The 21,226-nt window shown below is 39.6% G+C and overlaps 2 non-coding genes across 2 annotated transcripts; both read right to left on the bottom strand.

The window, feature by feature from the left end:
• Window positions 1-1,194: 1,194 nt before the first annotated feature.
• LOC148554926 (small nucleolar RNA R71) lies at window positions 1,195-1,302 on the bottom strand. Its single transcript, XR_015887264.1, has one exon. It is a non-coding gene; the product is annotated as a small nucleolar RNA R71 (small nucleolar RNA).
• Window positions 1,303-20,767: 19,465 nt separating this feature from the next.
• On the bottom strand, window positions 20,768-20,875 carry LOC148554925 (small nucleolar RNA R71). Its single transcript, XR_015887263.1, has one exon. It is a non-coding gene; the product is annotated as a small nucleolar RNA R71 (small nucleolar RNA).
• Window positions 20,876-21,226: the final 351 nt, after the last annotated feature.

The raw sequence follows: 21,226 nt of genomic DNA, 5'->3' as shown, positions 1-21,226 counted from the left end.
TGTTAAGAAAGATTCAAACTTTGAATTCTAGCATCATATCTTGTGATTTCTTATGAATCAAGTCATTAATTGTGATTTTAAAAATCAAATCTTTTTCAAAAACTAATTCCTATCATATCTTGTCAAAAATATCTTCTTATCTTATCTTTTTCAAAAATATCTTTTCAAAATATCTTTTCTAACTTCCTAACTTCTTATCTTTTCAAAATTGGTTTTCAAAATTTGTTTCAACTAACTAACTAACTTTTTGTTTGTTTCTTAACTTTTTCAAAACCACCTAACTAACTCTCTCTCTCTCTCTCATTTTCGAAAATATCTTCCCTCTTTTTCAAAAATTTCTTTTTAATTAACTAATTATTTTTATTTTTTATTTTTGATTTCAAAAATTTTCGAAAATTACTAACATTTTTCAAAAACCATTTTCGAAAATCACTAACTCTTTTTCAAAAATAATTTTCGAAAATTCCCTCCCTCTCTCTCATCCTATTCTATTTATTCATTCATATCCTAACATCTCATCTCACATCTCTAGCCTCCTCACAGTTGTGTTTCTTCCATTATATTACATTATTTGTCTCCCCATCTTCTTCTACTCACACAGGGATCCCTATACTGTGGTATAAAGGATCTCTATTATTATTATTATTTTTCTGTGCCTTCTTCTTTGTCATATGAGCAGGAGCAAGGATAAGAACATTCTTGTGGAAGCAGATCCAGAACCTGAAAGGACTCTGAAAAAAAAATTTAAGAGAAGCTAAATTACAACAATCCAGAAATAACCTTTCAGAAATTTTCGAACAGGAAGAGGAGATGGCAGCCGAAAATAATAATAATATAAGGAAGATGCTTGGTGACTTTACTGCACCTAATTCCAATTTACATGGAAGAAGCATCTCCATTCCTGCCATTGTAGCAAACAACTTTGAACTGAAACCTCAGTTAGTTTCTCTGATGTAGCAGAACTGCAAGTTTCATGGACTTCCATCTGAAGATCCTTTTCAGTTCTTGCAGATATGCGATACTGTTAAGACTAATGGAGTAAATCCTGAAGTCTATAGGCTCATGCTTTTTCCTTTTGCTGTAAGAGACAGAGCTAGATTATGGTTGGATTCTCAACCCAAAGACAGCCTGAACTCTTGGGATAAGCTGGTCACGGCTTTCTTAGCCAAGTACTTTCCTCCTCAAAAGCTGAGCAAGCTTAGAGCTGATGTTCAAACCTTCAGACAGAAAGAAGGTGAATCCCTCTATGAAGCTTGGGAAAGATACAAACAGTTGACCAAAAAGTGTCCTTCTGACATGCTTTCAGAATGGACCATCCTGGATATATTCTATGATGGTTTATCTGAGCTATCAAAGATGTCACTGGACACTTCTGCAGGTGGATCCATTCACCTAAAGAAAACGCCTGCAGAAGCTCAAGAACTCATTGACATGGTTGCTAATAACCAGTTCATGTACACTTCTGAAAGGAATCCTGTAAGTAATGGGACGCCTATGAAGAAGGGAGTTCTTGAGGTTGATACTCTGAATGCCATATTGGCTCAGAATAAAATATTGACTCAGCAAGTCAATATGATTTCTCAGAGTCTGCATGGAATGCAAGCTGCATCCAACAGTACTCAAGAGACATCTTCTGAAGAAGAAGCTTATGATCCTGAGAACCCTGCAATAGCAGAGGTAAATTACTTAGGTGAACCTTATGGAAACACCTATAACTCAACATGGAGAAATCATCCAAATTTCTCATGGAAGGATCAAAAGCCCCAACAAGGCTTTAATAATGGTGGAAGAAACAGGTTTAGCAATAGCAAGCCTTTTCCATCATCCACTCAGCAACAGACAGAGAACTCTGAATAAAATGCTTCTAATTTAGCAAATCTAGTCTCTGATCTATCTAAGGCCACTGTAAGTTTCATGAATGAAACAAGGTCTTCCATTAGAAATTTGGAAGCACAAGTGGGCCAGCTGAGTAAAAGGATCACTGAAATCCCTCCTAGTACTCTCCCAAGCAATACAGAAGAGAACCCAAAAGGAGAGTGCAAGGCCATTGACATAAGCGCCATGGCCGAATCTGTGAGGAGAGGAGAGGACGTGAATCCCAAGGAGGAAGACCTCCTGGGACGTCCAGTGATCAATAAGGAGCTTCCCTCTGGGGAACCAAAGGACTCTGAGGCTCATCTAGAGACCATAGAGATTCCATTGAACCTCCTTATGCCCTTCATGAGCTCTGATGAGTATCCCTCTTCTGAAGAGAATGAGGATGTTACTGAAGAGCAAACTGCCAAGTTTCTTGGTGCAATCATGAAGCTGAATGCCAAATTATTTGGCATTTATACTTGGGAAGTTGAACCTCCCTTGTTCATCAATGAACTGAGTGATCTGGATCAACTGACATTACCTCAGAAGAGACAGGATCCTGGAAAGTTCATAATACCCTGTACCATAGGCACTATGATCTTTAAAGCTCTGTGTGACCTTGGTTCAGGAATAAACCTCATGCCCCTCTCTGTAATAGAGAAACTGGGAATCTATGGGGTGCAAGCTGCTAAAATCTCACTAGAGATGGCAGACAGCTCAAGAAAACAGGCTTATGGACAAGTAGAAGATGTATTAGTAAAGGTTGAGGGCCTTTACATACCTACTGATTTCATAGTCCTGGATACTGGAAAGAAAGAGGATGAATCCATCATCCTAGGAAGACCTTTCCTGGCCACAGCAAGAGCTGTGATTGATGTTGACAGAGGTGAAATAGTCCTTCAATGGAATGAGAACTCCCTTGTATTCAAAACTCAAGGATCTCCCTCTGCAACCATGGAGAGGAAGCAGCAAAAGCTTCTCTCCAAGCAGAGTCAACCAGAGCCCCCACAGTCAAACTCTAAGTTTGGTGTTGAACTCCCATATCCAAACTCTAAGTTTGGTGTTGGAGAGTTTCAACAAAGCTCTGCACATCTGTGAGGCTCCATGAGAGCTCACTGTCAAGCTATTGACATTAAAGAAGCGCTTGTTGGGAGGCAACCCAATGTTTATCTAACTCTTATTTTTATTGTTTTTCATGTTTTCTTAGGTTAATGATCATGTGGAGTCACAAAATAAATATAAAAATTGGAAATGGAATAAAAAAACAGCAGAAGAAAAATCACACCCTGGAGGAGCATCTGTCTGGCGTTCAGCGCCAGAACAGAGCATGGTTCTGGCACTGAACGCCCAAAATGGGCAGCTTCTGGGCGCTGAACGCCAGAACAGGCATGGTTCTGGCGTTCAACGCCAGAAATGGCACACAGATGGGCGTTGAACGCCCAAAATAGCCACCAACCTGGCGCTGAACGCCCAGAGTTGGGTACAAAGGCATTTTTACATGCCTAATGGTGCAGGGATGTAAATACCTTGACACCTCAGGATCTGTGGACCCCACAGGATCATCTTAGGATCTGTGGACCCCACAGGATCCACTCAGGATCTGTGGACCCCACAGGATCCCCACCTACCTCTACTCACTTCTTCTCACCACTCTCTTTCACACAACCCCATAAACACTCTTCCCTAAAAACCCCTCACCAATCACCTCAATCTCTCTTCCCCACTAAACCTTCACCACTCACATCCACCCACTCTTCCCAATAAACCTACCTCATAAACTCCACCTACCTTCAAAATTCAAAACCAATTTCCCACCCAAACCCACCCATATGGCCGAACCTTAACCCCCCCTCCATTCCCTATATAAAGACCTCCATTCTTCACCAAATTCACACAACACACCCCTCTACACTCTCCTTAGCCGAAACCACATCTCCCTCTCCCTCTCCATATTTCTTCTTCTTCTTCTTCTATTCTTTTGTTTATTGCTCGAGGGCGAGCAATATTCTAAGTTTGGTGTGGTAAAAGCATAGCTTTTTTGTTTTTCCATTACCATTGATGGCACCTAAGACCGGAGAATCCTCTAGAAGAGGGAAAGGGAAGATAAAAGCTTCCACATCCGAGTCATGGGAGATGGAAAGGTTCATCTCCAAAGCCCATCAAGACCACTTCTATGATGTTGTGGCCAAGAAGAAGGTGATCCCTGAGGTCCCTTTTAAACTCAAAAGAAATGAGTATCCAGAGATCCGACATGAAATTCAAAGAAGAGGTTGGGAAGTTCTAACAAATCCCATCCAACAAGTCGGCATCCTAATGGTTCAAGAGTTCTATGCCAATGCATGGATCACCAAGAACCATGATCAAAGTAAGAACCCGGATCCAAAGAACTATGTTACAATGGTTCGGGGGAAATACTTAGATTTTAGTCCGGAGAATGTGAGGTTGGCGTTCAACTTGCCATACATGGAAGAAAACGCACGCCCCTACACAAGGAGAGTCAACTTTGATCAAAGGTTGGACCAAGTCCTTATGGACATATGTGTAGAAGGAGCTCAATGGAAGATTGACTCCAAAGGCAAGCCGGTTCAACTAAGAAGATTGGACCTCAAGCCTATTGCTAGAGGATGGTTGGAGTTTATTCAATGCTCAATTATTCCCACTAGCAACCGGTCTGAAGTTACTATAGACCGGGCCATCATGATCCATAGCATCATGATTGGAGAAGAGGTGGAAGTTCATGAGATTATACCTCAAGAACTCTACAAGGTGGCTGACAAGTCCTCCACCATGGCAAGGTTAGCCTTTCCTCACCTTATTTGCCACCTATGCAATTCAGCTGGGATTAACATAGAGGGAGATATCCTCATTAAAGAGGAAAAGCCCATCACTAAGAAAAAGATGGAGCAAGCAAGAGAGCCCAGTCATGGAGCTCAAGAGGCACAAGAAGCTCATCACCATGAGATTCCGGAAATGCCTCAAATGCACTTTCCTCCACAAAACTATTGGGAGCACATCAACACCTCCCTAGAAGAATTGAGTTCCAATATGGGACAACTAAGGGTGGAACATCAAGAGCACTCCATCATGCTTCATGAAATAAGAGAAGATCAAAAAGCAATGAGGGAGGAGCAACAAAGACAAGGAAGAGACATAGAAGAGCTCAAGGACGTCATTGGTTCCTCAAGAAGGAAACGCCACCATCACTAAGGTGGATTCATTCCTTGTTCTTGCTTTCTCTGTTTTTTGTTTTCTATGTTATGTGCTTATCTATGTTTGTGCCTTCATTACATGATCATTAGTAGTTAGTAACTTTGTCTTAAAGATATGAATGTCCTATGAATCCATCACCTCTCTTAAATGAAAAATATTTTAATTCAAAATAACAAGAAGTACATGAGTTTCGAATTTATCCTTGAACTTAGTTTAATTATATTGATGTGGTGACAATGCTTCTTGTTTTCTGAATGTATGCTTGAACAGTGCATATGTCTTTTGAAGTTGTTGTTTAAGAATGTTAAATATGTTGGCTCTTGAAAGAATGATGACTAGGAGACATGTTATTTGATAATCTGAAAAATCATAAAAATGATTCTTGAAGCAAAAAAAAGCAGCAAAGAACAAAGCTTGCAGAAAAAAAATAAAAAAAAAATAGGCGAAAAAAAATATAGAAAGAAAAAGAAAAAGCAAGCAGAAAAAGCCAAAAGCTCTTAAAACCAAGAGGCAAGAGCAAAAAGCCAATAACCCTTAAAACCAAAAGGCAAGGGAAAATAAAAAGGATCCCAAGGCTTTGAGCATCAGTGGATAGGAGGGCCTAAAGGAATAAAATCCTGGTCTAAGCGGCTAAACCAAGTTGTCCCTAACCATGTGCTTGTGGCGTGTAGGTGTCAAGTGAAAACTTGAGACTGAGCGGTTAAAGTCAAGGTCCAAAGCAAAAAAAGAGTGTGCTTAAGAACCCTGGACACCTCTAATTGGGGACTTTAGCAAAGCTGAGTCACAATCTGAAAAGGTTCACCCAATTATGTGTTTGTGGCATTTATGTATCCGGTGGTAATACTAGAAAACAAAGTGCTTAGGGCCACGGCCAAGACTCATAAAGAAGCTGTGTTCAAGAATCATCATACTGAACTAGGAGAGTCAATAACACTATTCAAAATCTGAAGTTCCTATAGATGCCAATCATTCTGAACCTCAATGGATAAAGTGAGATGCCAAAACTATTCAAGAGGCAAAAAGCTATAAGTCCCGCTCATATGATTGGAGCTATGTTTCATTGATAGTTTGGAATTTATAGTATATTCTCTTCTTTTTATCCTATTTGATTTTCAATTGCTTGGGGACAAGCAACAATTTAAGTTTGGTGTTGTGATGAGCGGATAATTTATACGCTTTTTGACATTGTTTTTAGTATGTTTTTAGTAGGATCTAGTTACTTTTAGGGATGTTTTCATTAGTTTTTATGTTAAATTCACATTTCTGGACTTTACTATGAGTTTGTGTGTTTTTCTGTGATTTCAGGTATTTTCTGGCTGAAATTGAGGGACTTGAGCAGAAATCAGATTCAGAGGTTGAAAAAGGACTGCTGATGCTGTTGGATTCTGACCTCCCTGCACTTAAAGTGGATTTTCTGGAGCTAAAGAACTCGAAATGGCGCACTTCCAATTGCGTTGGAAAGTAGACATCCAGGGCTTTCCAGCAATATATAATAGTTCATACTTTGGCCAAGAATTGACGACGTAAACTGGCGTTCAACGCCAGCCTTCTGCCCAAATCTGGCATCCAGCGCCAGAAAAGGATCCAAAACCAGAGTTGAACGCCCAAACTGGCACAGAAACTGGCGTTCAACTCCACAAATGGCCTTTGCACGTGCAACACTCAAGCTCAGCCCAAACACACACCAAGTGGGCCCCGGAAGTGGATTTATGCATCAATTACTTACTCATGTAAACCCTAGTAACTAGTTTATTATAAATAGGACCTTTTACTAGTCTTTTTGACCATCTTTGGACGCCTGGTTCTTAGATCAGAGGGGCTGGCCTCTCGGCCATGCCTGGACCTTTCACTTATGTATTTTTAACGGTAGAGTTTCTACACTCCATAGATTAAGGTGTGGAGCTCTGCTGTTCCTCAAAGATTAATGCAAGTACTATTGTTTTCTATTCAATTCATCTTATTTCGCTTCTAAGATATCCATTCGCACCCAAGAACGTGATGAAGGTGATGATTATGTGTGACGCTCATCACCATCTCCCCTATGAACGTGTGCCTGACAAACACTTCTGTTCTACATGAATTAAGCTAGAATGAATATCTCTTAGATCTCCTAACAAGAATCTTCGTGGCGTAAGCTAGAATGATGGCGGCATTCAAGAGAATCCGGAAGGTCTAAACCTTGTCTGTGGTATTCTGAGTAGGATTCAATGATTGAATGACTGTGACGAGCTTCAAACTCGCGAGTGCTGGGCGTTAGTGACAGACGCAAAAGGAAGGTGAATCCTATTCCAGCATGATCGAGAACCGACAGATGAATAGCCGTGCCGTGACAGGGTGCGTGAGCATATTATTCACTGAGAGGAGGGGATGTAGCCACTGACAACGGTGATGCCCTTGCATACAGCCAGCCATGGAAAGGAGTAAGACCGATTGGATGAAGATAGCAGGAAAGCAGAGGTTCAGAGGAACGAAAAGCATCTCCATTCGCTTATCTGAAATTCTCACCAATGATTTACATAAGTATCTCTATCCCTATTCTATTCTATTGAAAGCAAGTTAAATAGAAAAATTAACATCATGCCTTGGTTAGAATGTTAAAAGAAAGTGAAAGAAAAACAAAAAAGAAGTTTTGAAAAGGTTAGGTTGGTTAGAGTTTAAAATTAGTGAGTTAGTGAAAATTGGTTAAAGTAAGAGGCATAATGAAAATAGTCCAAGTAACAAGTAATCACAGGTAGAAGCTATAGGTAACTCATATTCAAACAAGTAAAATGGTTTGATGATGATTCAAATAGAGATAAAGAAAGCAAAAATAGGAATCAAACATCAAAATCGCAGTTTAGGAACCATGAAAGCAAAGAGGATAAAAATGCATGCTCTGGTATTCATGAATGGTTTAGTTAAAGCAGAGGAAAACAGAGTTCAAGATTCCAAAATCAAAACATGAATGAAAGTCAAAAAGATTTATAAAAATTTGGGCAGCATTCCGGCTAAAATTGGATTTTCTCGGAAAATAAACAGCAAGCAAACAGTTCCTATGAATTAAAAAATCAAGCTGCAGTTTCATATAATGAATATAAACATGAAAATTCAGTGTAAAGAGCAGCAATATACAAGAAATACAGCATATGAACAAGATCACAGCAACAGCAGATTTGCAAATTTGATAAAACAGAAACAAGAACAGTGCAAGTAAACAGACCTAAATCCACTAACCACATCCTAGGCTACCTAACAACCTAAAATCCACTACAACATGCATATCTAACTAGCCTAAACATGAACATAAACGGAAAAATAAGAATAAACTACGAACGGATAAAAGGGATTGCGTGTTGCGGAACCTGGAAGGCCGAATAATGAGGATAGGCAGAAAGGTGGTTGGGGGTGGTGATGATGTTGGCGTCCGGTGCTGGGCACGGCGACTGGCGGTGGTGGGCACGGCGGCGCAACTGTTCGGGGCAGGGGGAAGAAAGGGTAATGGAGGTAGGGGAAGGGAGGGGGAAAGGGGTGGTGTTGCTGGTGGAAGGGGGATTGCGGTTGGGATGGTTGGCGGCGGTGGGTGGTGGCGCGGAGGGGAGCAGTGGCGGAGGAGGAGGGAGAAAGAAGAAAGAGGAAGAAAGAAGGGGGAAGGAGGGAGGGGGTGGGTGGCAGCGGCGTCTGGGTGGTCGGCGGCGTCTGGCTGGTGGCGCGGTGGTGACTGTTGAGGTTTGGGGGAGAAGAGAGGGAGAAGAGGAGTTGGGGGGAGGGGTGTCACGACTGATGGGGTTTCGCATGATGGGGGGTTATATTTTTGAATCCACGCGGCCGCGTGGAGCACGCGGTCGCATGGCTGGAGCGAAAAAGGTGGTTGACGCGATCGCGTGGATGACGCGATCGCGCGGAGGGCAAAAAGAGTAAATGACGCGATCGCATGGGGCATGCGATCGCGTCGCTAGAATTTGTGCTAAACGCACGAATCCAGCGTCGTTTCAGCGCAACTCTCTGTCTCCTTGGGGGTGTTCGTGCAATCCATGCGACGCGGTCGCGTGGGATTGATTATGTGCAAGTGACGTGATCGCATGGGGCATGCGATCGCGTGTGCCATTTTGTGCTAAACGCACAATGGCCGCATGATTCCAGCCCAATTTTCTGGACGTTGGATCCTTACGTCGATTTCCAGGTCACACGGCCGCGTGGATGACGCGGTCGCGTGGGAAGTGTAGTTCGCCATTTGACGCGATCGTATGGGTGATGCGGTCGCGTCGCGCACCTCTTTTTTTTTTTTTGAATGCAGAATGCAGTATGCAGAAAAATGTGAATGCTATGCATGATCCCAGGTTTAATAAAATAAAATAAAACTCAAAAACAAACAAAACTAAATAAAATTAAAATTGCAAAAGGAACGATCATACCATGGTGGGTTGTCTCCCACCCAGCACTTTTAGTTAAAGTCCTTAAGTTGGACATTGGAGGAGCTTCCTGTTATGGCGGCTTATGCTTAAATTCATTCAAAAATCTCCACCAATGCTTGGAATGCCGATAGCCTCCGGGGTTCCAGACTAGGCATGTAAAGCTTCTGAACAGCTTCAAACAGATTGTCAGGCTCCCAGGGTGACGAATGTCAGAATAGATTCCAGGATCCCAAGCCTTGTTTTTAGATCCGCCTCCGTCTTGATCTACATGTTTCCATCCGGGCGGTTTAGAAAGTAGATTCTCACCATGGTAACCAAACATTTTCCGAGATCCATTCAATTGATCATGATACCAATCCGTGCACTTCAAGTTGAAGCGTGGAACCTTATTGAACCTTGTACACCAGTTCTACTCCCTTGTGCTTTTCTGTGAATTCCTCCACTTCCTCGTAAGGTTCTTCAAATGCATCTGAGTCCTGGTCAAAGTCTTCTATGTCCTCCTCATCACTTGTGTCATAGACTGGAGGTTGAGAGAAATCTACCTCTACATCATCTTCGAATTCATTTGGGAAAGATTCTTCGATCTCAGAGAATTCACTTGTGGATGCAAGTTCATTACTAAGAGAGCTTGACTTGTGACTATCATCATCAAGGGAATTTGTGTCCTGGGTTATTCCGTCTAGTTCTTCATAAACGAATTGCCTTGGGGATTGTGCACTGTCCTCCTTAGCATCAACTGTAATGTCCTTGACGGAGTTTTCCTCAGCTCTGAATTCCCATGGAGGTTCAGCATCTCCTAGATCTTCAACCAACTCTTCTTCTTGTACAATGACAGCTTCTTCTACTTGTTCGAGTATGAATTCATGCTCTGTCTTGTCCACTGGAGTTTCTAATATCTTCTTCATGCTACACTCTTCATTAGATTGTCCACATGGGGCTGTGGTTGGTCCTTGAATGTTCGCGCGTCTAGAAGCTAATTGAATTACTGCTTGCTCCAGTTGTTGAATGGTTGTTTGAAGTTTATTTACTGTTGCCTTGAGGCGAACCTTTGATTCTCTGGGTGATGGATTTGGACATGAAACATAGGGAAGTAGCGGTGCTTGGGGGCGATTGGATTGGAACTGGGATAAGAAAGGATCATACGGTGGCGAATGGTGAAGAGAAGCTTGTGAATGTGGTGGTCCGAGGTTATGTTGAGAGGTTGGTCTATGGGCACGGGGTGGGGCTTGTTGGTAGTTACAAGGTTGTCCACCATATCTATCAGCTGGGTATGCATTGTAGAATGGTCGTTGTCCATGATATCTTGGAGGGTGTTGTTGCCTAAAGGGTTGATTAGATCCTCTTGGCTCCATCCATCCTTGATTAGTCTAACCTTGATGCATATTCCTGCTGTAACTTCTATTTCCTTCAACAAAGTTAGAGCCAAACTCAAAGCGAGAGGGGTGAGAGTTCATAGTAGCAAATAAAATTAAAAAGGAAAAACAGAAATAAATAAACAAGTAAAAGAAAAATATTTACAATAACCAATAATAAGGCACACGTTAGCAGTTCCCCGACAACGGCCCCATTTTGATGAGAGAACTTTTGAGTGGTCTAGAAATTTGCGGATAAATCCTCGTTGCAAGTATAGTTTCTAAACCTTCAAAAGTCCTTTCATACAAACGTTTTGGTTGTCACAAGTAACAAACCCCTTTTAAATTGATAACCGAGTACTTAAACCTCGGGTCGTCTTCTCAAGGAACTGCAGGGAGGTATGTTCTTATTATTGGTTATGGAGATTGTAAATTCGGGGTTTTAAGAATGAGGAACAGATATGACAATTGATTTAAATAGCAATTAAAATAAATAAATAAATACTGTAAAATAAACTTTTGGCAAGGTATGAGAAATTGGAAGTCCAGGCTTAGTTATTCTTATCAGCAACAATGAAAGTTGAATCTTAATTCCACTTAGTCAACCTTTACTAAAGTAAAGGAAAGTCAAGGGACTAATTAGTTTGATCTTCGAATCCTATTTATTTCCTAAGAAAAGGTTGGGATTATTGAAGTTCAGTTCAATTAGCAAAGATAACAGTTATCAATTATGTTGAGCTAAGATAACTCCTGAGTTACTGCTTTCTTAACCAAGACCAAAAGAGGGAAAAGTAAATTTACTGGAATAAAAATGCCTTCAGATGTAAAGCAGCAATAACATAAATTAAAGAAAGCAATCATAAACTAAAATACCTCAAATAGCATTAATAAGAGAAATTATCATCTAACATGAAGAGTTCATAAACTAAATTGGAAGAATAAATAAAAATAAAGAACTTGGGATTAAGAGTTACTCCTAAAACTAAGAGAAGTCCTAAATCCTAAGAGAGAGAGAGGAGAGAACCTCTCTCAAAACTAGATCTAAAACATGGGAAATAAAATTGGCGAGCTCTCTCTGAATGGATGCATTCCCTCACTTCATAACCTCTGGTCTATGCCTTCTGGACTTGGATTTGGGCCAAAAAGGGCTTCAGAATTCGCTATGAGCATTGGTGCACGAAATGTGAATCACACTTTTCACAACTCGTACCACTAACCAGCAAGTGCACTGGGTCGTCCAAGTAATACCTTACGTGAGTAAGGGTCGAATCCCACGGAGATTGTTGGTTTGAAGCAATCTATGGTTATCTTGCAATTCTTAGTTAGGATGTCAATTATGTTTATCAGTTGAATTGTGAATAAACAAGAGAGCATGGATTAAAGGTTACTTGTTATGCAGTAATGGAGAATATGTTGGAGTTTTGGAGATGCTTTGTCTTCTGAATCTCTGCTTTCCTTTGTCCTCTGATTCACGCACGCACGTTCTTCTATGGCAAGCTGTATGTAGGGGTTCACCGTCGTCAATGGCTACATCCCATCCTCTCAGTGAAGAATATGCTCACATGCTCTGTCACAGCACGGCTAATCATCTGTCGGTTCTCGATCATACTGGAATAGGATTCTTCGTCCTTTTGCGTCTGTCACTAACGCCCAGCACTTGCGAGTTTGAAGCTTGTCACAGTCATTCGATCATTGAATCCTACTCAGAATACCACAGACAAGGTTTAGACTTTCCGGATTCTCATGAATGCCGCCATCAGTTCTAGCTTATACCACGAAGATTCTAATTAAGAGATTTAAGAGATACTCATTCAATCGTGTATAGAACGGAGGTGGTTGTCAGGCACACGTTCATGGGTTGAGGAAGGTGATGAGTGTCACAGATCATCACCTCCATCACAGTTAAGCGCGAATGAACATCTTAGATAGGAACAAGCGTGTTTGAATGGAAAACAGAAATACTTGCATTAATTCATCGAGACACAGCAGAGCTCCTCACCCCCAACAATGGAGTTTAGAGACTCATGCCGTCAAAGAATACAAAGTTTTGATCTAAAATGTCATGAGATACAAAATAAGTCTCTGAAAGTTGTTTAAATACTAAACTAGTAGCCTAGGTTTACAAAAAATGAGTAAACTATGATGGATGGTGCAGAGATCCACTTCTGGGGCCCACTTGATGTGTGCTGGGGCTGAGACTTAAGCAATTCACGTGCATAAGGCCATTTTGGGTGTTCAACGCCAGGTTTGGATTCATTTCTGGCGTTGAACTCCAACTTTTAATCCTTTTCTGGCGCTGGACACCAGAATTGGGCAGGGAACTGGCGTTGAACGCCAGTTTACGTCGTCTATCCTTGAGCAAAGTATGGACTATTATATATTTCTGGAAAGCCCTGGATGTCTACTTTCCAAAGCAATTGGAAGCACGCCATTTCGAGTTCTGTAGCTCCAGAAAATCCACTTTGAGTGCAGGGAGGTCAGAATCCAACAGCATCAACAGTCCTTTTTCAGCCTGAATTAGATTTTTGCTCAGCTCCCTCAATTTCAGCCAGAAAAATACCTGAAATTACAGAAAAACACACAACTCATAGTAAAGTCTAGAAATATGAATTTTTCCTAAAAACTAATGAAAATAAACTAAAAACTAACTAAAACATACTAAAAACTATATGAAATTAACCCCAAAAAGCGTATAAAATATCCGCTCATCAAGCATTTTCTACAATTTCTGGTGCGTGGCCTCTGTCACGCGTCTGCGTGGGTCACGCGGTCGCGTCATTCGGAGCTTTTCCTTGCCACGCGGTCGCGTCAGTCATGTGGCCGCGTCGATGCTGATTCGCGCTTGGCACGCGATCGCGTCGTCCATGCGATCGCGTGGATGCTAGTTTCTTCAGAAGCTCCGTTTTGTGCTTTCCTTCCATTTTTGTATGTTTCCTTTCCCTCTTTTAAGTCATTCCTACTTTAGAAGATCTGAAAACTACTAAACACACTAATCATGGCATCGAATGGAATTAAAGGTGATTAAAATAATTAATTTAAAAGCATAGGAAACATGTTTTTCACATACATCACATAATAAGGAAGGGAAAGTAAAACCATGCAACTAACATGAATAAATGGGTGAAGGATTGAATAAATCACTCAAATTAAGCACAAAATATATCATAAAATATGGGTTTATCAAGTGACCCGTGACAATCACCCAATCTTCGTTACTCGCTTAGCCAAGATCTGCGTGCCTGACAACCACAAGCGGTCTACATGATGTTCAACGTAGTCATTGGACGACAGCCGGAGTATATTCTCTTGAGTATCTAATACACGGACCGAGTCTGTGAGATTAGTATCTTTGTGGTATAGGCTAGAACCAATCGGCAGCCATTTCTGATATCCGGAAAGTCTAAACCTTGTCTGTGGTATTCCGAGTAGGATCTGGGAAGGGATGACTGTGACGAACTTCAAACCTGCGAATGTTGGGCGCAGTGACAGTGTGCAAAAGGATCAATGGATTCTATTCCGACGCTAGCGGGAACCGACAGATGATTAGCCATGCGGTAGCTGTACTTGGTATTTTTCATCCGAGATGAGAAATCTGACAGTTGATTAGCCATGCAGAAACTGTAGAGGACCATTTTCACTGAGAGGATCCTACAACTTGCCATGGAAGGGAGCACGCATGATTGGAAGAAGGCAATAGGAAAGTAGAGGTTCAGAAGCAACAAAGCATCTCCAAACGCTTATCTGAAATTCCCACCAATGAATTACATAAGTATCTTTATTTTATTTTATGTTTATTTATCTTTTAATTATCAAAACCTCATAACCATTTGAATCCGCCTGACTAAGATTTACAAGATGACCATATCTTGCTTCAAGCCGACAATCTCTGTGGAATCGACCCTTACTCACGTAAGGTTTATTACTTGGACGACCCAGTGCACTTGCTGGTTAGTTGGGCGGAGTTGTGAAAAGTGTGAATCACGATTTCCCACACCAAGTTTTTAGCGCCGTTGCCGGGGATTGTTCGAGTTTGGACAACTAACGGTTCATCTTGTTGCTTAGATTAGTTAATTTTATTTTATGTTTATGCTTTTTATTTTTATTTTCAAAAAAAAAAACATACAAAAAAAATTTTTATTATAATTTTCAAAAAATTCCAAAAAAAAAAATTTTAAATTTGTTCTTCAGGATTTTTAAGAATGAATTCTAGAGTTTCATGAGATATGTTGAAGCCTAGCTGGCTATTTTGCCATGTCTAATCTTTTAGACTGAGGCTTCCACTTCTCATTGACATGCTTGTATGTTTGAAGAACTGGTGATTGATGGTTTAGAAGTTATAGTAAACTCTCGTTGCAAGTATAGTTACTAAACCAAGCAATCAACCTTTCTTATAAATGTTTTGGTTGTCACAAGTAACAAACCCCTTCAAAATTGATAACCGAAGTATTTAAACCTCGGGTCGTCTTCTCAAGGAACTGCAGGGAAGTATGTTCTTACTATTGGTTATGAAGATTGTAAATCGGGGTTTTGAAGATGAGGAACAAGTAATTTAAATTGCAATTAAAATAAGTAAAAGACTGTAAAGTAAATAAATAACTGTAAAATAAACTTTTGGCAAGGTATGAGAAATTGGAAATTCTATCCTAGTTATCCTTATCAATGATGATGAAGATTGAATCTTAATTCCACTTAGTTAGCCTCTACTTAAAGTAAAGAAAGGTCAAGTGACTAATTATGTTGATCTTCAAATCCTAGTTAATCCCTAAGGAAAGATTGGGATTATTGAAGTTCAATTCAATTAGCAAAGATAACAATTATCAATCATGTTGAGTTTGATAACTCCTGAGTTACTGATTTCTTAACAAGACCAAAAGGGAAAAGTAAATCTACTGGAATAAAAATGTCTTCAGATTGGAAGCAACAGTAACCTAAATAAAAGAGAGCAATAATAAACTGAAATACCTCAAATAACATTAATTCAAAGAATAATCTGTAACATAGAAGAATTCATAAATTAAATTGAGAAGCTAAATAAAAGAGAATGTTGAACCTGATAAAAAGAGATAATCCTGAAAGCAAAAGAAATCCTAATTCTAAATCCTAAAAGAGAGAGGAGAGAACCTCTCCCTCAAAACTACATCTAATTCATGAAAAGTAACTAATTGGAGACTCCCTTTTGAATGGATGCATTCTCCTACTTCATAACCTCTGATCTGTGCCTTCTGGACTTGGATTTGGGCCAAAAAAGGCTTCAGAAATCGCTGGGAGCGTTTTCTGTACTTTCTGGTGCATGGCCTCTGTCACGCGTCCACGTGGGTCACGTAGTCGCGTCATTTGGAGTTTTCCTTGCCACGCGGTCGCTTCAATCATGCGTCCACGTCATATGCGTTTCGCTCAAGGCGCGCGATTGCGTCATTCATACGGTTGCGTCACTACCATTTCGCGCTGGCATGCGGTCGCGTCGTCCATGCGATCGCGTCACTGCCAGTTTCTTCAAAAACTCCGTTTTGTACTTTTCTTCCATTTTTGTATGTTCCCTTTTCATCCTTTAAGTCATTCCTGCCTTAGAAGATCTGAAACTACTCAACACACGAATCATGGCATCGAATGGAAGTAAAGGGTAATTAAAATAATAACTTTTAAAGCATAGGAAACATGTTTTTCACATATATCACATAATAAGGAAGGAAAAGTAAAACCATGCAATTAACATGAATAAGCGAGTGAAGGATTGAATAAATGATGAGCGGATAATTTATACGCTTTTTGGCATTGTTTTTAGTATGTTTTTAGTAGGATCTAGTCACTTTTAGGGATGTTTTCATTAGTTTTTATGTGAAATTCACATTTCTGGACTTTACTATGAGTTTGTGTGTTTTTCTGTGATTTCAGGTATTTTCTGGCTGAAATTGAGGGACTTGAGCAGAAATCAGATTCAGAGGTTGAAGAAGGACTGCTGATGCTGTTGGATTCTGACCTCCCTGCACTCAAAGTGAATTTTCTGGAGCTACAGAACTTGAAATGGCGCGCTTCCAATTGCGTTGGAAAGTAGACATCCAGGGCTTTCCAGCATTATATAATAGTTCATACTTTGGCCAAGAATAGACGATGTAAACTGGCGTTCAACGCCAGCCTTCTGCCCAAATCTGGCGTCCAGCGCCAGAAAAGGATCCAAAACCAGAGTTGAACGCCCAAACTGGCACAGAAATTGGCGTTCAACTCCACAAATGGCCTCTGCACGTGCAACACTCAGGCTCAGCCCAAACACACACCAAGTGGGCCTAGGAAGTGGATTTATGCATCAATTACTTACTCATGTAAACCCTAGTAGCTAGTTTATTATAAATAGGACCTCTTACTATTGTATTAGGTATCTTGGATCAGTGTAAACCATCTTTGGACGCCTGGTTCTTAGATCAGAGGGGCTGGCCTCTCGGCCATGCCTGGACCTCTCACTTATGTATTTTCAACGGTAGAGTTTCTACACTCCATAGATTAAGGTGTGGAGCTCTGCTGTTCCTCAAAGATTAATGCAAAGTACTTCTGTTTTCTATTCAATTCATCTTATTTCGCTTCTAAGATATCCATTCGCACCCAAGAACGTGATGAAGGTGATGATTATGTGTGACGCTCATCATCCTTCTCCCTTATGAAGGCGTGCCTGACAAACATTTCTGTTCTACATGAAATAAGCTAGAATGAATATCTCTTAGATCTCCTAACCAGAATCTTCGTGGCGTAAGCTAGAATGATGGCGGCATTCAAGAGAATCCGGAAAGTCTAAACCTTGTCTGTGGTATTCCGAGTAGGATTCAATGATTGAATGACTGTGACGAGCTCCGAACTCGCGATTGCAGGGCATTAGTGACAGACGCAAAAGGATAGTAAATCCTATTCCAGCATGATCGAGAACCGACAGATGGATAGCCGTGCCGTGACAGGGTGCGTGAGCATATTATTCACTGAGAGGATAAGATGAAGCCATTGACAAGGGTGATGCCTCCAGACGATTAGCCGTGCCGTGACAGGGCATTGGATCATTTTCCCGTGAGATGACCGAAAGTAGCCATTGACAGTGGTGATGTATCACATAAAGCCAGCCATGGAAAGGAGTAAGACTGATTGGATGAAAATAGCAGGAAAGCAGAGGTTCAGAGGAACGAAAAGCATCTCCATTCGCTTATCTGAAATTCCTACCAATGATTTACATAAGTACTTCTATCCCTATTCTTTTATTTATTATTCGAAAACACCATTATCACTCTATATCTGCCTGACTGAGATCTACAAGGTGACCATAGCTTGCTTCATACCAACAATCTCCGTGGGATTCGACCCTTACTCACGTAAGGTATTACTTGGACGACCCAGTGCACTTGCTGGTTAGTTGTTTCGAAGTTGTGACAATTATGAATTAAGATCAGAGCACCAAGCTTTGGAGCCATTACCAGGATTTGTTCGAGCCTGGAGATCACAATTTTGTGCACCAAGTTTTTGGCACCGTTGCCGGGGATTGTTTGAGTTTGGACAACTGACGGTTCATCTTGTTGCTCAGATTAGGTAATTTTCTTTTTATTTTATTTTCAAAAATTTTTCAAAAATATTTCTAAAATTTTCTCATCTGTTTTCGAAAAAAATAAAAATGATTTCAAAAATTTTATTCAAAATTTTTAAGAATGAATTCTAGTGTTTCATGAAGCATGTGAAGCCTGGCTGGCTGCAAAGCCATGTCTAAATTCTTTTGGACTGAGGCTTCCTAATCATCATCACAAGAGCAAGTTAATTGTTGCCAATAAAATTTGCTGTTGTATACATGAGAGGTATCTGCTGAAGCTTGGCTAGCCATTGGCCATGTCTAGTGTTTTGGACCGGAGCTTTCATTGAAAGCTTGGCTGGTTAGTGAGCCATGTCTAATTCCTGGACTGAAGCTTTAGACTAATATGGCAAGATTCCTGGAATTCATATTAAAAATTTTGGAATCCTTATTTTTTCTTTTTCATATAATTTTCGAAAAAAATCCAAAAAAATTAGAAAATCAAAAAAATCAAAAATATTTTTGTGTTTCTTGTTTGAGTCTTGAGTCATGTTATAAGTTTGGTGTCAATTGCATGTGCATCTTGCATTTTTCGAAAATTTCATGCATTCATAGTGTTCTTCATGATCTTCAAGTTGTTCTTGGTAAGTCTTCTTGTTTGATCTTGATGATTTTTTGTTTTGTGTCTTTTCATGTTTATCATATGCATTCTTGAATTCTTAGTGCCTAAGCATTAAAGAATTCTAAGTTTGGTGTCTTGCATGTTTTCTTTGCATTAAAAATTTTTCAAAATTGTGTCTATGATGTTCATCTTGACATTCATAGTGTTCTTGGTGTTCATCTTGACATTCATAGCATTCTTGCATGCATCACATGTTTTGATCTAAAAATTTCATGCATTGCATCATTTTAGTGTTTTTCTCTTGCATCATAAAAATTCAAAAAAATCAAAAAAAAAATATCTTTCCCTTTTTCTCTCATCAAATTCGAAAATTTGGATTGACTTTTTCAAAAATTTTAAAATCAAATTGTTTCTCATGAGTCAAATCAAATTTTCAATTTGAAAATCTTATCTTTTTCAAAATCTTTTTCAAAAATCAAATCTTTTTCAAAATTCTTAGTTATTTCCGAAAATTCCAAAAATATTTTTCAAAAATCTTTTTCTTATTTTTATATCAAATTTTCGAAAATAACATAATCAATTAATGTTTTGATTCAAAAATTTGAAGTCTGTTACTTGCTTGTTAAGAAAGATTCAAACTTTAAGTTCTAGAATCATATCTTGTGATTTCTTATGAATCAAGTCATTAATTGTGATTTTAAAAAAAAATCAAATCTTTTTCAAAACTAATTTTATCATATCTTTTCAAAAATATCTTCTTATCTTATCTTTTTCAAAAATATCTTTTCAAATATCTTTTCTAACTTCCTAACTTCTTATCTTTTCAAAATTTGTTTCAACTAACTAACTAACTTTTTGTTTGTTTCTTAACTTTTTCAAAACCACCTAACTAACTCTCTCTCTCATTTTCGAAAATATCTTCCCTCTTTTTCAAAAATTTCTTTTTAATTAACTAATTATTTTTATTTTTTTTTTAATTTCAAAAATTTTCGAAAAAAAAAATACTAACAATTTTCAAAAACCATTTTCAAAAATCACTAACTCCTTTTCAAAAATTTTCGAAAATTCCTTCCTTCTCTCTCATCTTATTCTATTTATTTATTTATCTACTAACATCTCTCCCTCACATCATCACCAAATTCGAACCCCCTCTTCTATCTGTGTTCGAATTTCTTCCTCTTTTCTTCTACTCACATAAGGGAACCTCTATACTGTGGTAAAGAGAATCTCTATTATTATTATTTTTCTGTGCCCTCTTCTTTGTCATATGAGCAGGAGCAAGGATAAGAACATTCTTGTGGAAGCAGATCCAGAACCTGAAAGGACTCTGAAGAGAAAATTAAGAGAAGCTAAATTACAACAATCCAGAGATAATCTTTCAGAAATTTTCGAACAGGAGAAGGAGATGGCAGCCGAAAATAATAATAATGTAAGGAAGATGCTTGGTGACTTTACTACACCAAATTCCAATTTACATGGAAGAAGCATCTCCATTCCTGCCATTGGAGCAAACAATTTTGAGCTGAAACCTCAATTAGTTTCTCTGATGCAGCAGAACTGCAAGTTTCATGGACTTCCATCCGAAGATCCTTTTCAGTTCTTAACTGAATTCTTGCAGATATGTGATACTGTTAAGACTAATGGAGTAGATCCTGAAGTCTACAGGCTCATGCTTTTCCCTTTTGCTGTAAGAGACAGAGCTAGATTATGGTTGGATTCTCAACCCAAAGACAGCCTGAACTCTTGGGATAAGCTGGTCACGGCTTTCTTAGCCAAGTACTTTCCTCCTCAAAAGCTGAGCAAGCTTAGAGCTGATGTTCAAACCTTCAGACAGAAAGAAGGTGAATCCCTCTATGAAGCTTGGGAAAGATACAAACAGTTGACCAAAAAGTGTCCTTCTGACATGCTTTCAGAATGGACCATCCTGGACATATTCTATGATGGTTTATCTGAGCTATCAAAGATGTCACTGGACACTTCTGCAGGTGGATCCATTCACCTAAAGAAAATGCCTGCAGAAGCTCAAGAACTCATTGACATGGTTGCTAATAACCAGTTCATGTACACCTCTGAAAGGAATCCTGTGAATAATGGGACGCCTATGAAGAAGGGAGTTCTTGAAGTTGATACTCTGAATGCCATATTGGCTCAGAATAAAATATTGACTCAGCAAGTCAATATAATCTCTCAGAGTCTGCATGGAATGCAAGCTGCATCCAACAGTACTCAAGAAGCATCTTCTGAAGAAGAAGCTTATGAT

Source organism: Arachis ipaensis, chromosome B6 (genome assembly GCF_059453495.1).
Source record: "Arachis ipaensis isolate K30076 ecotype BB chromosome B6, ASM5945349v1, whole genome shotgun sequence".
Classification (NCBI taxonomy): domain Eukaryota; kingdom Viridiplantae; phylum Streptophyta; class Magnoliopsida; order Fabales; family Fabaceae; genus Arachis; species Arachis ipaensis.
This window is presented reverse-complemented; position numbering and strand designations above follow the sequence as displayed.